Source organism: Piliocolobus tephrosceles, chromosome 2, assembly GCF_002776525.5.
Source record: "Piliocolobus tephrosceles isolate RC106 chromosome 2, ASM277652v3, whole genome shotgun sequence".
Taxonomy (NCBI): domain Eukaryota; kingdom Metazoa; phylum Chordata; class Mammalia; order Primates; family Cercopithecidae; genus Piliocolobus; species Piliocolobus tephrosceles.
In genome coordinates, this window is record NC_045435.1 from 30557848 (window position 1) to 30573259 (window position 15412).

Here is a 15412-nt window from a genome sequence, read left to right on the forward strand (position 1 = left end):
TAACACACCTACTTTGCCCTCCATTGCGCTGTCACAATTCAGAACTTGTAACATTTTATTCAGGTTCTCTGGACTAATTAGATGAAACAGCTGCATTACAATATTAAGATGCTTTTGCAGAATCAAATGAAAGGAGATCTGCACAGTTCGGATAGCGTGGAAGATTTGCAATAAATATCACCAAAATCCTGCATGTGCAATATATTTTTCTACATTTACAAATTAGCTAATGAATAAGTGTATTCCACAATAACTGCTAGGATTTAATTTCACACTTAAGAATATCAACAAACACAGGGAGAAATTTAGATAGGTAAACTCCATTTCCCTTCCCACCCCACCCTTGTGCTCCTCTGCACTGTTTGCATTTCAGAACAAATGCTTCATGTCTCTCGACAAGCACCAGGAAATCTCTTCTCTAGCTATGCAGGCCTCAATTTTATGTGTGTAGTATGACACACCTCAAAAGAGAGCCCCACAAACTAGAGTGGGACGTTAATTTAAATACAGACTTAAGGAGAAGAGCTCCATCTACTGAATCAGTTAGATCATAGTGTGTACCCTATAGTTATCCCATTCACTACTTTCAACCACTTAGAGGCTCTGGAGAGAACAGAAAAGTTATAGACCTGAGCAACCACAAAAAACAGCCTTGAGCCTAATGCCATTTTGGATATTTCTCAGATACCCTGAGCCCCTTTCCTTTGCCCCTCCGATTTTCAAAGCTTTCCATGTTGCAATATAAAATAAAAATGGATGTTTTGCTATATGAACCATCTCTTGGAGGTAGAAAGTCATTGGTTGTTGAAGGAAATGCCTCAGACAATTGAAGAGAAAGCTACAGAAAGAAAATCTCTACCTGGCAGGTTGGGCAGCCTAGGTAAGAAGTGAAAAGAAGAGTAGCCTACTTACTCCTCCTGCCTTGCACCGCTGCTGGGGAAGCCTGCAGCCACCCAGGATCAGCTCTTCTGGCCTCTCCCCGGCTGCACAGTATTGTTGTGGCATTGGGGATTTGCTGTGGCTTCGTAAGATTATGGGGATGTGCTTCAGCAAGCCAAAAAAGTCACAAACAAAATTCAAGGGAAAAAAAAGTATAAAAACAGCTGATCTTACTGGAGAAGCTCTTGGCATTTTCCTACATATGCCACAATTTTCTTTGGTATTTCCTGGTTCTGTGATCAGAAAAATTATCATATCATATTTATTATTGTTGTTTTTTTCAGGGTTGCTGGTAGTGACGGGCGGTACAGTGAGGGCAAACAGATGGATCAAGGAGAAGCAAAGTAAAGATTACTTCTCCCACTTGTTTGAAAGCTTTCCAAGAGATTGCAGGTTAGAAAGTCTCTTCTTCAGAATACTGAAGACGTATAGATATCATATATAGGAAAAGGTGGCCATACTCTTTTTAGATTGGGAAAGAAAAAAACTTCTGACACAGTTAACAGATTTGGAACAAAGCAAATTGTATCAGAAAAAACTTAAACGTTCACATAGGTGCATAAAATTCAGCAGCGTTATAAGACTTACAAAAATACTTCATAAATTAAGATAAAATATTTGACTATAAATAGGTGTTAAGTATATATATAACTGGATAAAAGCAATAGTTCAGTGAATTTATTATAGAAAAATAAAATAAAATGAATTAACAAAAGTTTTACAGTAACGCTAACCTTTTCTCTTGTAGATTAAAATAGAATTAATGTAAGTGTAAAGTGGACTCATGTTTCCCTGTGCGTGTGAATGTATATATATACCTGCACAGGTATTACTGACTGACACTGAAAGGTAATATGTTGCAAAGAAATTCAAACTTTGAGAATTTTTTTAAATTGGGTATTTAAAATTATTAACCTGGCAGTTTTCTTTTTCTTTCTTTCTTTTTAACACATTTTCAGGTTCTGTTTTAAAGCACGAAAAGAAAAACAGATTAGAAAAGCATTGCACATCAATAAGTATTTTGTAAAATAATTCATTTGCATTTATTAGAATATTCAGTTTTCAAAAAACGGCTAATTGGATTTTCTTCAAGCCTTTTCAAGACAAGTTCAGTTCTGTGTCAAGGATAACTATGAGAAATTTCACCTCAAAAGGTAATTGGTTTGGGTAGTTATAAAGGCCTGAAAAACAAGATTATCTCCACCATAACTATAACAAAACAGCTAATGAGTAAGTATATTCTGGTAAGAATCGATAAGAATTGCAAAGCCTGAGAGGGTCATCGCAGACTTGAGAAAGGTAACCAAGTGAGGAAACATCAAACAGAGTTAAAGCATTCTGAAAAACGGAAAGTGTTAATAATCACTGACAGGAAAGAATATTCTTCGATAGTGATGACAACAACAAAACAAAACAACTAAAACAACTGGAAATACATATCTCCAGAGGCAAAGTATGACTACTTATTAAGCAAGGGGAGAACCTGCTTCTTTGCCATTCCCTTTGGAAGACTAGCTTTAAAAAAAAAAAAAAAAAAAAAAAAGGTTGCACAAAAGATACATGTGTTCATTTTCTGGTATTATTACAGGCCCACCTAGATTTAGCTTTCGATTCCAGATGAGATCAGGCATGTTCAGACTAGCACATCTTTGCTCTGTAAGCACAGAGCTGCTATCATTTCACTGGCAAATTCTCGTATCCCCAAATTTATGCACAATAGATACCCTTTAAAATCTGCAAATTTTCTATTTCAGTGAAATACTTCATTGAGTTCATTTTTTTTCTTAATTTACGCTGCTAGTATTAAGCTGAAAAGTTAAGGCAGGCAACTCCTATAAAAAGGAAAGTTGAATAGTACTTACCCTAAGTGTAATGTGCAAGCCTTAATGGGGCAATTTGCTTTTGCCTATGATATTTAGAAAGGTGTCCAGGTCTAAACTCAGCTCTCGCCTTTTTCCCTTCTGGAAAACTGAACAGACCCACAGAAAGTGCCTCTGCGAAAGATCACACAAATCAACAGCCTTACCTGTGGCCATTCAGAAGACTGCACTTTGGTGTGTGTTTAAAACTATGAATAAAGTCAGATACAGCGCATGCTCAGCAGGCAATTTAAAAATATTTATAACATTGTTGTTTCAAAAACAAATTTCCTCAAACAAAGCAAAACTCACATTTTTTTTATCCATGCCAAGTTTAACGTTCTGAGACAAAGCTGTTTTGGAGTTTTCCGCTGAAGGAAAAAAGGCTTTTAAAATTTTTTGTTGAACGAAAAATAGTTCTCTCTTCCTTTTTGGGTATGCTTAAAGGGGTGGAATAAATTTTTCTCCAAGTTTCAACAAAATTCACCTCTGGCTATGATAAGGCATTGCAAATTTAAGGTCTGTAAAAAACAATTTTAGAGAAACTAACAAGAAACTAAAAACTATGGGTTTAAAGAATGTAATGGTCATCTGAACTTTCAAGGCAGTCTTGCATGTAACTATACAAAATTTATATCCTGATATAAACAGGATATATTATGTATAGATAAGAATAATGTGTATACAACCATATGCATACCTAGAGAAGTTTTATTTTTCTTTTGCTAAGTAAAATCAGAACTCTTTAAAATTGAAAAAGAAATATAACAGAAATTTAGGAGAAACCCAGTAATAATATCAGCACAATTCATCTGTTTTTCATAGCAAGCATGGAAAAGAAGGCAATCATAACAATTGATTAAATTTTGAGAAATATAAAATAAAAATTTGATAAAACAAGGTTTTTAAAGTATGAATTGCAGTAGAAATGCCTGTTTGTTTCGTTCCTGGTTGGAAATTTCTTTCTCCTCCTTGAATATCCCTAAGCATTCCATTTTACCATCTATCACCAAACCCTGAACAGCTCGCAGATCTCACAGATCTTATTTAAATCTCGTACTTAATTCTTAAGTCTCTGAATGAATTTCAGCTCCTGCTCTACTTTCCAAGGGTGCTCAGCTGGCCTCACAAAAGCTCCACAGACACATCGTTCACTATCTCTGATGCTTTCAAGCTTAACAGAGGGTGCCAAAAAAAAAAAAAAAAAAAAAAAAAAAATCAACGATTAAAAAAAGTTTATTAAAGTGAAACTAGGATTGCAAATTTGAAGAAGTTGCTTCTACTTTTATTTCGCTCTCAACTCAGCACAGGTGTTTCCTAACTTATACTGCTGTGCATGCTGATGAAGGGGAGGGTTAAATTAAGGTGAGGGAGTGGGCCAAGCGCAGACCAACAAGCATTTAGGATCTCCAGCCTCATGTGTTAATGGATGTGTTTAAAAATGTACCCCCCAAAAAGCCTAGAATGAGGTTTCTTTTTGGCAAATAATTAAACCAGTATACTGAAATAATTAAAGCTTTGTCTTCAAATAAAGCATCAGATCAACAGAACAAAAACAAAGATAAAAATTGCACACACATATGCATGCGCGCACACACGCTCTGACACACACAGATACGCAAAACTAGTGGGTGAGGGGAGAAGGAAATTAAATAAAAGAAAACAAACAGAGTCCTAACAGGCCATTCTCCGAAAAGGAATCTAAATAAAAAGTCATATGATATCTGATAGTGCAGGACACGTCGCCAAGAACTGGAGCGGATTGCCTACAGGAAGAAAGGGCCAGTGTATTCCAGCTCAAAGAGCTTTTCTTTCCTCCTCCTCTATTTTTTTCCCCTTTTCTCCTCGACTGTGAATGTGTTACTCTCAGGTCAGATCCACGAAGAATCCCAGAATGACAGCTATCACCTGTCACTGTACTCTTGGCGGCACAACTAGCTGATAGGAGCTGCCTGAGTTGGGATCAAGAAGAGCTAGTGCAGCTTTCAGTAACAGCCTCTTCTCCTAGTCCCTCTGCTCCTTTCAAAGACTCCCTTGGTCACATCAAAAACAGACCAAAAGGAAAAAGAAAAAAGAAAAAAAAGCGGCCGGGGGGGGGGGGGAACCAAATGAAAAATTAAAAATGCAGGGACAACAGCCCACAGCAACAAAAGAATTCGGGGGAAAAAAATTAAACACAAGCAAAAAGGAAAAAAAACAAAAACAAAAACAAAACAACTCTTGCCTTCAATATAAAACTTTTTAAAGACTGAGTTTCTCTTATCTGGATGACATTCTTTTTAAAAGTATTTTTCTCCTTAGGAAGTATTAAAAGCATTAAAAAATTCTACAAAAATACAGAAAAGTCTGAAAGCAATTCAAGAATTTTCCTAAAGAAAACATGTAACTGTAAGAAGTGAGTTACCCTGGAAAATTCTGGATTTGCCAAAAGTTCCCTTAGTTCTAATATCTTTCAGCGAGTTCAAGTGCTAACACTGGCCACCTAGTACTTGTTTTTTCTCTGAGGGTCATGACTGAGGCAACACATACATAGTAAGGTTTCCCGAAAAGACTCCTTGTTATCAAGTTACTTCAAACATAAGGCACTCACACCTCCCAGCCAGGAGGGTTTTTTGATGAAGCATCAAACTCTGCCCTGATATGTATTACATCCTTAAGAAGCAGTTACATAAATGCATTCTATAATTATGGAAAATGTATATATCTATATTTTCCCCTACATTTTCCCTTCCCAGGGATATGAATAGATTTTATTTTCAGTTAATAGAAAAAAAAGAGAGAAGAGTTTCTGATTCTTGAAACAACTGTTGTAGCTGTTTTCCACTTAGCAAAAACAGTTATCTGTAGTTAGGAACGGTATATAATATATATTTAAGGGTTTTTGTACAGCTTGAGAATTGTTCCCCTTGTTTAGTTTTGTATCTATAATGTACCTTAAAAAGATTTCTAAGTGACAATCAACATATAAATGCATTAAGAGGAGAACTTTCAGAAAGAAAACATTATCCTGGGTTTATAAATCCAGGATATTAGCATAAAGATATAAATGTACAGCATATATAAAAGATAAAATTGTTTACTACATTTTACACATACAGTTCACATAAGATTTCTTTTTTCTTTTGTTGGAGCATTAATTTGAAAATGATAAGCATTCTGAAATGTTTGCTACAACACAAATTCATGGTAAAAATATACATGCATAGGCAAAAATTGAAATGGAGAACACAAAGCTACGTGGCAATCAGAATCGTTGACAAAATCTCCATCTAGACTATATTTTGCTTGAAGTACTGTATCATAGATGGGGCAAGTAATCTCTCTGGGGGTTTTGTCATTTACATAATTAGAAACAAGAATAAAATACAAATATCTGCTCCCTTACTACCTTTTCTTAATAACTGACAAGTCACACAAGTGGTACCCTTTTAAACAGATGGATGCAAAAACTTGTGAGATCGAATGAACTGATGTACCCCACTGGTATTTTGGGAACCCAAATTCCATAATTAACTTTTTACCCAAGTGGCAAAAGTAGAAGATGTTCTAGTCACCAAATGGATTATTTGATGGACTTTGGTTCTTTCTTCCACAAGATTTTGGCGACTCAGAAAGGGTAAAGAGATGATAACAGAAGATGCATCCTGAACAACTTTTATTGTGAGTAGAAAAAAAATAGCATAAAGTGAGCATAAGAACAGTTGGATTTGGAAAGATTAAAAGAGAAGAAAAGAGCAACATATGCAACTTAATTAGTCTTTTTCTTTTTAATTTTTTCAGGAACATATATATATATATATATATATATATATATTGGGATGATGGGGAGAAAAGATAACTGGATTTCTTTTGAATGTCTTTGTGTCTTTATAGAGTGAATGTTCTGTTCCTGTCTCTTTCTTTTTAGGCGAAAAACTAATAAAAATAGAAAAACATATATCAGACATTAAGCTCACTCCCCCCCGCCGCCCCCCCCGCACCCTTCCCTTTGTAAAGAACTCTTTGTTCTCTAGTGAAAATGCTGAAAAATCCCCGGGCAGCTACTCCCTGAAACAAGTGCAAAACACTTAGAGGCTTTTGGGCTGGCTGGGAGCCAGAAACCCTCCCGCTGTCTGGTTAGAAGAGGAAAAAAAGAAGAGAGAGGGAGAGGAGAGAGGGGAAGAGGGAATGGGGGGGGCAGAGAGAGAGGAAGAGAGAGAGGAAGAGAGAGGAAAAGAGAAGAGGGAGAGAGAGAGAGAGAGAGAGAGAGAGAAATTGGAGCTTCCTTTAATAGACATAGGAAGCAGCGTTTTTTTCTTTTTCTTTTTTTTCAAAACTGGCGGTCAAGCGTTAAGTAACTCCCGTCTAAATCCACCTGCTAGAAATGAACTTGGGTAACCCCCCAGGGGTGCACAAAGACAGGGAAGACAGTAACATACTCCATACTCTTTCCCACCCCCGTTGTACTGCTTCCATTCTTTCTGCTCTCATCCACAAATGCCCACAGCTTCTCACGCCGCCCCTCTTACCCCCCAACAACAAACACAGCAAAATACATGCTCCCTCGGTCTCCTAAAAAAAAAAAAAAGGCTTTTCCATCTCGGTTGCGACACAGTGATAAGGGGTAGCGAACATCTCATACCTGGTGTGAATGCTAATCAGTCAGGAGTTCTCCTTTTCCCAAGACAGGGAACTGTTTCCTTCCAAATTTATTAGAACCTCCTCCACTGCCTCTTTGAAAAACCTTCTTTGTCACCCTCTCCCAAGTCCCGATACTTCTTTAAAAAAAAAATGGCTTCGGAGCTCCTTCTATTCTTGATATTGATTCTCTCTCTCTCCCCCCACCCCTCCTCCTCTCTCCTGTCTGTGTCTCTTCTGAGTGGTCTATTGATAAGTCCCTGGAGGCACTGGGTCAGCCTGCCCGTAGGAAACCAGACACAATGCACAAATCTCCGAGTGCCATTCTGCCATCAGCAAGCAGACCACGTTTAGGAGAGAGAGAGAGGAAAAAAAAACAGTAGAGCAAGAGACAGAGAGAGAGAGAGAGACACCAACCGAGGGAGGGAGAGAGAGACTGAGAGAGAGAGAGGAAGAGAGAGGCAGAGAGAGAGAGAGGGAGAGAGAGGAGAGACGGGGAGAGAGAGAGTGTGTGAGAAAAAGACTGATTGGAACAGGAGGGAGAGAGAGAGAAAAGGAGAAGGAGAGAGAGCGCGAGAGGGAGAGCGGCACTGCCAGTCAGGTTAATCATCCCTACTTTAATTAGCTGTTCGGCTTAGACATAAAACAATTGAATTTGAATGATCTGTCAGCAGGCTCGGCTGAACCAAAGGGGAAAAGCGAATATTACAAAAAGACTGTTGGTGTGTTCTGATAAGCAATACTGCTCGTACTGACAAATCCTCAAAGGGGGAACTATTAAAACTTACAACTAAACAAAAAGTGCAAATACAAATGGCACTAGATAGAGGTCTTTAAAAAATGGAGTTTTCTCCCCTAGTTTTATGAACCATAGATATTTATGTGCAGGTGCCAGCATATTAGGGGTTTTCGTGTAATGTATTAAAGTTTATTAACGATGGTCTAGGAGTGTAGCAGACAGATGCTGCAGAGAACAAGACAGGTACAGTCGGATGCCGAATCTAGATCTTGGAGGGAGATGGATGCTGGAAGAAGAGGCACCGTGGCAAGGGATCAGCACAGACAAAGTCAGTGGGCAGATAGGCAGACAGATTTTAGGCACGGCACGATCTCATCTAAAAAGGCAAAAGTTCTGATGCAATATTAGGTGCAAAACAATCCATCCATCCTCCTCTCCTGGGTGCACTCCAAGGTACAGTTAAAATGGATTAATCTTTGTGACAAACAGAGCTGGCAAGGCAGACTATGGCAGACACTGAAGGCGATTTGCAGACCCAGAGAATACAGAGCTAGAAAAAGCCCCAGAGATCAATCTCTGCCCCTCCCAGTTTAGCAGAGAGGAAACTGAGGCCCAAGAGTCGACACTAGACACCAGGACTCCAGGAGCCCACCAGGCCAGCTAACCTAGAGTATTCTTTGAAGATCTGGCCCAACAGGTATGAAAATCACCCTTGCCTCCCAAATAAGATAACTCCACCTATATATATAGTTAGTGCACAAACCTCCAATTTTTCAAAATGTTTAAATAGCCAAATGGAAATATAATTACATACATAAATATATTTCCACTTTATATATGTGTGTTTCTGTATGTGTGTGCATATATACACACACACATATATATATACACACACACAGAGAGAGAGAAAGAGACCATTTTGAACGCTAGGAAAAAGGGATTTAAGTCTTTAATTCATTCTTGGAGAAAAGCAGAAAAATATAATATTGTAGAGGCCTCGTCTCAGCAAGATATAACTTGTGTCACATTTTCAAGCTAATGAAGGCTAGTGGATTGATCTACAAAGACCTCACCCTGAATTTACAATTCGCTCTATGAACATCATCTGCTATATATCACCATGTGAGAAGATGTGGTTTTTCTCATACACCTCACTTCTAAAACATAGGCACATTGTGGGTGAAAGAGATTGAGTCTTTCAGCATACTACGTAGTTTTAAAGCACTGATGAGATTTTCCACCTGGAGAATTAGGTGTGTACAACTCTTCCGATATATTTCAATTGAAAATGAGCTATTAAAAAGGGGAAACTATCTTTCCTGCCCACAAAAGTGATGGTATCTTTTTGAGGACACATATGATCATGTTCAGTAAGGATTCCCTTCCAACAATGGGTAACTGAAGGTCTAGTTTTTAAATGGCGAAAGAGGTGTTTATGAAGAGAACAGTGCCATCAGATGTTACTGGAGAGATTAAGTTTCTTGCCCTAAAACAAGACTCAGGGTGTGTATGAAAGCGAAAACTATCTCTCAGTCATGCTTCAGCAACAACGTTGCTACTTAGGGAGAAAGAAGAAAACCGAAAGAAATGTCAGGCACCTGGGAGCCCACTCAAAGACAAGTAATCTGAGAGAAGTCATAGCCAGAGTAATTTAAATTTATTTGCACACCAACCTCTTCGACAATGGCTGCTCTGCCTTGCCTAAAACACATGGCCTACAGTCGATCGATGTGGAAAGGGGGAAGGAATCAGTGATTTTGATAATGGCAGATCCTTTGGCAAGCCCCAAAGTACCTGATAGGCAAGAGCCCAGAAGAAAGTCGTGGAGTGCTTAGTAAATGTGCGTTGGTGAAGGGAGAAAAAAGAACAAGAGCTTTGGAGCAAACACATATTTATATACAACACTGCAAAAGTCACAGCTACTCTGAGAGCCTCAGTTTTCCTTTCTGTAAAAGGTGATGATATTGGTTCCATAGGGTTGTCTTAAGGATGAAATGAGCAAACATATATAAAGTACACAGCTAGTCATTACATGGTAGTTATCATGGAGGAAGGCGTATCTTGAGGGTGTAAACAAAACTGTGTATTATGGATGTGCTGAGTGTGCTATATTCAAAGCATGTAGGTTCACGACATGAAAGCATATAGCAAAGCAAGGATCTAATATATAGACCTCTACTAGAAAGTACTGGCAGTAGAGATTATAAAGTTTAGAACTAAATTCCTAAAATCTAAACTTCAAGGATGTTAGGTCATCTGGGGTTGTGTTATTTCTTTGTTCCCAGATTTTACTATATTTCCTGGCTCATAATAATAATGATGGCCAACATATTACTAATTGGTCTGCTCTAAGCACTCTGCTAAGCACTTTACATTTTAAAATCATACTTTAGCATCACAAGAACCCTATGAATGAGGTACTACCAATATCTGCATTTCATAGATAAGAAAGCTGAGGTATAGAAAGATTGTATAACTTCCTCAAGATCACAGGCCTAGTAAGTGAGGAGCTGGGAATTAAATCCAGGCAATCTGACTTTAAAGCCTGCATTCTCAGCCACAGTACTATACTGGCACACAGTAGGTATTCAGTCAATGTGTGTTGAATGAATGAACAGATGAAAAAAAACTAGAATTTTTATTTCATTGGAGATCAGTAATAATCTGTGCACAACCACTTGAGAGAATCTTATTTTCGAATTATAGAATCTGTCCTTCTTCTGTAGCTCACTTCAGGTGTAGTCCTTTGTCAGAAACCAGGGTGAGCCATGTCCCTGCACGGTGTTGAAAATGGATGAAGGGAAGATTGCTGACCATGACCACCCAGGGCATTTAAATATCTGACGGCATTTTCAGCACTTTGAGGGTAGTGTTAGCACAAGGGTTATTAATTGGCTTAATTCCAGTTCGGATAATTACATCGTGTCTCTTTAATTTTCCCCCGACTATGCCATTCTTCACTTCCTGTCACAAATGTGCTCTTTAAAAAAGCATATGAATATACACAAACATATAGTTATATTTAAGGTTTGCATAATCATTGAGGGTGCCTTTTTTTTTTTCTAAATGATCAGTGTATAGTAGCTATGTAATAAATGAATGGGCAAAAGAATTAAAGTCATTGCAAAACAAAGATAACTATTTGAAGCTTTTTGTTTGGCAATGAAATAAACAGATTTTTAAAACATTTCCTTGGTGACAGAATTCCAATTACATTTTTTTCTCATGGGCAGATATTTCCAGAGCTGATGACCTGCTCATGATAAGCTGATTTTCTTATACTATGTAGTTTCCAATATAAAAAACATATCAATGAAAACTCTGATATTTTGGAGTAGAAAATGAGACTAAGTCCTGAGTGGTAGAGCATACTGAACGTACGGGTTTTCAATGAGTTATTAACCCATTTATTAGCCCTGCCTTATTTGGCAGCTTTTTTTTTTTTTTTTAAATCTCCAAACATATTATTAGAATAATCTTCAAATATAGAAGAAAGGGACAACATATCCTAATTTAATAAGCTTAGGAAAGTTGGACGGTCATAAACAGACACAGCCCCCTCTCCTTTTTCCAAAGAATTCTTGGCCTTTGAAATACTGTTTCTACATGATGCTAAAGAAACACTCCCAGAAAAATACGCTTAAAACATGTGCACGAACAGGTAAATGCAACCATGGTAGAGCATAGTTTATTAGGTCTTTTTAGTGTACATTTGTATGAATAAGTCATCAAATATATAGTACAGAAAATAAGAGAATAAAGGGTTAATTTATTTACTATGCATGAAGGTTTCTACATCTTTGCTTCTTCAGCTTTTAGTTCAAAATTCCATGCATACTCTGCATGTAATAATAAAAGTCATATTTCAATATATCTCATAATTTGATTTACTTTCAAGTATCTTTTCTGATTCAGCTCTCGAAGACTTCCTCCTTATAAACTTTCTCCAAATCATTTTTTGTGGCCCTTTGTAAAATACCATTTAAAGCTGGTGTTCATAAGATGACTCTCAAGCTATAGAGAGATTTGTATCCAACTAGTCCATATTCCCTTTTCAGAACCAGTGGTCAAGTCCCATGCTCTTATTTGAGAACAAGCCACAGTAAATATATAAAACAGCCCTTTCTCACCTTTCGGACCCCCGTAATAATGACAGCAGTCTCTCAGTGACTCCCCTCCGGTTAGTTACTCATTCCTTGAGACTGAGCTCTTCCAAGACAAGGTCTTTCCATTCTACCTGGTATATTTAATGTATTGTCCAGCACCACACCTGCCGTGGTGGTAGATGATCTCCTAGAAAAGCTGGAAGCAACAAAGTTTAATTCTCTTCGTTCTTCATGTGTAAATACAAATTTTTCTGTGTGTCAAGTTTTCAACACGTAAAAGGGGCATACTTTATCCTAAGATTAGTGATTTGATGTTTGGAAAATAATATCTGAGGGTATAGTATTTAAGAATTAGCTAGTGAAAAGCACTTGTTTTGGTTATTTTCATAGTATCGCCACTATTTTTATAGCAAGAAGTACTTAGAAAACAAGTTCTAAATTCAAAATTTAAGTGAATTTTGAATTCAAAAGAAAAGTGGACAAGATTTATCTTGAATATTAGAGATAGTAAGCACTTGGTTTTTACATGCCATTTAGAAACAGCCTGACAGATTTTATAGACGCAGAAGGTATTTAGGAAACTCTCTGGTTCTCTCAGTTTACAGAGAAGAGCTGAGTGGCAGAGAGATTTTATCTGACAAGCTTAAGGTAAAAAACTTGGTAGAAGTGAACTAGTGCTGGAACCCAGTCTGTCTGTCCCTGGTTCCACACTCTTCTCACTCATACTTCGAAAGATGGTTTTTATACTCTTGACTCCAGATTCCCTCTCTTTTGGATATATTTTAGTGAAGGAACTCTTAAATCCTGGTGCTGAGAAAGGGGTACAATATTCCTAATGTGGTCTGATAAACACACCACAAAGGAACTATAGTAGGCTGAAGAATGGCCCCCCAAAAGATATCCATGTCCTAATCCCTAGAACCTTTGAGTGGTACCTTACATGGCAAAGGGGTCTTGCAAATATGATTAAATTAAGGCTATTAAAATGAGGAGATTATCCTGGATTTTCTAGGTGGACTCTAACTGTAATCACAAAAGTTCGTATAAGAGAGAGGCAGGAGGATCAGAGTAGTAGTAGGAGATGTGATGACAGAAACAAGAGGTTGGAGTTATTTGAAGAAGGGGTCATGCACCAAGGAGTGCAGGGTCCTCCAAAAGATAGAAAAGGCAAAGAAATGGATTATCCTTTATAGCCACTAAAAGGAACCAGCCCTCCCAACCCCTTTACTTTAGTACAGTGAAACTGATTTGAGACTTCTGGTTTCAGAACTGTAAGAGAATACATTTGCATTGTTTTAAACCACCAAGCTTGTGATAATTTGTTATAACAGCCATAAGAAATTAACATAGGGACCGTCAGCTACCTTGATCTGGACATAATCTTTCAACACAGCTGAAGTATTTCTTAGCCCTTTAAAAGAATTATTTTAGCAGATATATTACCTTACTGGTTCAAACTGCGCTTGTGATACAAGAACTCTTACCAGTCTTCAGAAAAATATTGACTAGGATAAGTCAAGGAGAGTCTTTTCTCCTGACACTAAGAGCTTCCTTCTAAGTTGACATAAACCAATCAATCTAATGCTTGTTGGTTAATTGATCAGTTGGCTGCAGATCCATCTAATCACATTTGCCTACGTCCTGTCTTATAGTAACTCTTCACTGGTGGTTTGGCAATTGTATCTCCAAGTTAATCTACAACAGTAGCTCTAGTTAGAAGCAAAGAGACGGGTTTCAGTGTCCATTTCTTGAGTGCCAGAGACCTAAACTCATTCCGAAGTGAGTGCGCTCTTGCTAGACCCCCATCCCACACTTTTTTCTAAGCTTTCTTAACAGAGGTCACAAAAAAGAAGCATGAGGCAGTCTAGGCAAAAAAACAAAAACAACCTCCCCCTGCTTTTTTTTTTTTTTTTTTTTTTTTTTTTTTTGGAGACAGGGTCTTGCTCTGTCACCGAGGCTGGAGTGCAGTGGTGTGATCACAGCCCACTGCAACCTCAACCACCTGGGCTCAAGGGATCCTCCAGCCTCAGCATCTTGAGTAGCTGGGTGTGACCACAGGTGTGTGCCACCATGGCAGGCTAATTTTTACATTTTTGTAGAGATGAGGTTTTGCTATGTTGCTCAGGCTGGTCTTAAACTCCTGACCTCAAATGATCTTCCCACTTGGGCCTCCCAAAGTGCTGGATTACAAGTGTGAGCCACTGCACCCAGCCCCTATTCAAACTTTATTCTAATAAGACTCTTTTGCTTTAGTGTGTCATTGCCATTCAGTTACTGCATACATTCTATAGGATAGTGCTCATAAAAGAGTAGTCCTCGGGCCAGCAGCATCAGCATTGCCTAGAAACTTGTTAGAAATGTAACTTCTTGTGTCTTATTCTAGACCTACTGAATCAGATGCTCAGAGGTGGATGTCTGAGTGTGTATATTTTAACAAGCCCTTCAGGTAATTCTAAAGCCTGGCTGAGAACAACTGTCATAGGACAAATCTGTGAGGTTCATCAAGGCTAATGAAAAAACACATTGGACTCTGAGTGAGATCATCTGCTAATCCAGGTGTCATGGTGACTCTGTCATTGCCAGCTATGTGACTTCAGGTTATGTTCTTAGTCTATTTGTCTCCTCATCTGTAAGATGGAAATAATAATAATTACTAATAATAAATTGCTTTATGTGAAAAGTTAATGTAGGCGTTAACAAGATCATGCATATGAAAACACTTTACAACCTCAGGGTTATTATTATAGAAGAAACATCAATTTGGATTGCAAGGATCCTGGGATGACATTGTTGGTGATATTACCTTGATTTTAATATTAACTAGGGCTTCCAGGTAGTAACATGGAAAAAAAGTTCAAGAAGCTCCAGATGTCCCATTCTCCAGGCTAAACTAAAGGCTGGAAGTCTGTAGATGTTTAAAGGGTGTGATACTGAATGGAGGATCTGCTGGCATTATTAGTCTCTAGAACCAAGTGCTAAATTTCTTGATTTGAAAATCTACCTTTCTATTTATCAGGTAGCAGAATTTAGTGACAGCTTTGAATTCTGTATGCCAGTGAAAGTCTATGGCTTGTGGGATTCAGAACCACAATTCTTTATCAATTTCCACTGACACTCAGGGTAAAGTGGCCCATGATCTCTTTCATTTCTAT

The 15412-nt window shown here is 37.9% G+C and overlaps 1 protein-coding gene across 15 annotated transcripts in view; it reads right to left on the reverse strand.

Annotated features, from left to right (window-relative positions):
* Nucleotides 1-15412, reverse strand: part of ZBTB20 (zinc finger and BTB domain containing 20) — an 821902-nt gene that overhangs the window by 112943 nt on the left and 693547 nt on the right. For 2 of the 15 annotated variants that reach the window (XM_023213764.1, XM_026456676.1), the window contains exon 1: nt 2802-2946. The exons of 11 other annotated variants lie outside the window; for them this stretch is intronic. The gene's annotated coding sequence lies outside the window, so the exon portion shown is untranslated. Of the gene's footprint in view, nt 1-2801; nt 2947-7419; nt 7762-15412 lie in introns of those variants that run through there. 2 more of the 15 variants (XM_023213756.2, XM_023213671.2) reach the window with 2 other exon arrangements.